The sequence below is a fragment of the Poecilia mexicana genome, unplaced genomic scaffold (genome assembly GCF_051168715.1).
Source record: "Poecilia mexicana isolate PSO_F unplaced genomic scaffold, ASM5116871v1 scaffold_2, whole genome shotgun sequence".
NCBI classification, from domain to species: Eukaryota; Metazoa; Chordata; class Actinopteri; order Cyprinodontiformes; family Poeciliidae; genus Poecilia; species Poecilia mexicana.
Genome location: NW_028263371.1, coordinates 11503518 through 11506131, shown reverse-complemented (window position 1 = coordinate 11506131; position 2614 = coordinate 11503518).

The window sequence follows — 2614 nt, the reverse complement described above, 5'->3', positions numbered from 1 at the left end:
ACTGAAGGTCCGTGCCTGGCCCCGCCTCGTGAGCGCTCTTTCACAGTCACGTGGAGCTACATTCGCTTCTCATTGGCTGTCGGCAGCCGCTCATTATCATATCCAAATAAGGCTAAAGCTTGGCTTCTTATGCGCATGCTTAAATGCTCGATAGGCAGGAATGCAAGGAAAACATTCTGTATTACCTTTTAATGTTCAAGACCACCACATTCACGGCATTGTAATCCTTTATTCAGAGCGTCGCTGCAGTTATTTGACGTAATATCAGCCAGCAGTGACCCGTGTTTACCCCAAGAGCAGATTATATAATCAACATTTACTTCATCTTATGTTCGGGCGTGGGCCAATGCGAAAGACAACACTTGAAGACTAAACGAGAGACAACTGATGACAAAGAGAACATTATTAAATAACCATAGCGTTTACATGTTGGCGTAGGTTTGTGTTCACCGCACAGGAAAACAACTCCTTTAGCACTTTGCTCCCATGTGTTAACCAAATAAAGACGATCTGATTGATAACACGCTCATCTTAACAGTCTCAGGGAAAAGGGATTGACATGCACACACACGCACTCATACCCTCCAGCTCTGAGATGTATTTCCTCTTTATTCAGCTAGCTAAATAATAGACCCCAATGTGTTAGCTTTCTTCTTCTTCTTTTTTCTTTTTTTTTTAGAAATAAACGACTGTGTGTAGACATTCATGTCACATGTTGCACAATGTCCCGACAAATTAACCCAAATTGCTCCAGTTAATCACTGCAGTGTCACACTTCATTCTGTTTATGAACCACTTTCAAAGCTACGTGACACCAATAGGACGTGTGCGAAACAATGTACACAATATAGCATGGTGGAAAAATAATCACTTCCGCAAAACCGAAACCATCCGGCGGCTCAGCGATCGTAAATAGAAGGACGGACAGTTTCCTCTTGTTTGCTGTAACGCTCAGAATACACTCTTTCCGGTGTGTCACTGACAAGTTTTTCACATTAAAGTTATTTCTGTAGGGACGTGAAGTCACACAACATAATAATATACTAAGTTAATTAAAGAAAACAATATAAATATAGATGTATATATTCAGTTTTTGACACTACTTCATTAAAGGAACCGTTACTTGAAAAAATTAAATATTTTTCGAGTTGACTATCTTGTCCAAGAACCCGTTGACTTAAGAGTTACTTCTTTGTTTAAAATAATAATAATAATCTCATAGTAATATTTTGTAGGTTAAGACTGCCTAAAAACAAACTCCAGAAATCATTTCTTGCCATTGGTTCCAAGGTTGGGCTTTTATTTTGAACTTCCCGTCAGATTATGAACGGAAATATTTGCACTTCGTCACTTTTTTTCAGACCACTTGCGAGAACTATTTCTGTTTTCGTATTATGTAACATTGATGGGTTAATGACAACACTTAGTTGATTATTAGCTAATGTGGGTATCACGTTTATTTTTTTTAAATACTTGACAGTATTTGAGAGTTGATTATTTTTCTTAATTACTTAAGTTATGTACTCGGATGAGTTTGTGAAGTCCCAAAATAACCAAACATATTAGTGTTGCTGCTTAATGGTTTTATTTCTTCTTCCATTTGAATGTATTGTAGTTGCTTATACAGAGTGGACTAGTGATTTACAACTTCACCTAAAGCATTTTAAAACACAGACAGGTGCGGTCTGTGTTTTAAGCTATTTGTGTTACCCTCAATATTTATGTCAAGCTAATAATGTTTTGGGGTTGGAACACAGTAAAATATGTCAAAGGAAAACAAATGTTTTGGCACATCTGATGTTACTCTAGGCTAGTTAGCATGCTTTGTTATAAACAACTTAACAAAAGAACAGTATTTGGTCCTATTAGCCGAGTTAGAGTTTTCACACACAACCTCCTAAAATGCAAAATAGTTTCACTTCACTAAAAATATGGTTGGGACGTTGTGACTTCTTTCATTTTCTTCTAAGTGTTGAGAACAAGGGAGCAAATAATACTACTAGATACACGGTAGAAATGAGTTTTGAAAGGTTTTAGAAATTATACAAATACATACATTTAAACTTTTGGACGTTTTACTACTTTTATGTATGTTTGTGTAAAACGTTCGACAAAGCTGATTGCGGAAAAAGGAAAAAACAACAACAACAACAACAACAACAACAACAACAACAACAAAACACTTGAATAAGTGTTGCTTCATGTCACTCATGTTTCAGGCAAGTAACCTGGATGCATGACATCAGGTCTGAAAGTAAACCTTTACCGTGACAATAAGCTCTGCCCCCTGCTGGAACCTTCAGTAAAAAAAAATCTGCAGATCAACCAGTGAAAGTTGTGATATAGAATTATTTGGATAATAATAATAATAATAATAATAATAATAATAATAATAATAATAATAATAATAATAATAATAATAATAATAATAATAATAATAATAATGACACCAGTTTGATGGTTGTTTCATGATGCAAAGTCATAGTGATAATATATAATTTACTGTTGTGTTTTTTGCAAGTACCGTCACTTTTTATGAATTATGTTTTGTTATTTCTATTGTGATGATTTTTTAGTCTTATTTTGGTAGGCACTTTAGGTTAATTACATTTCT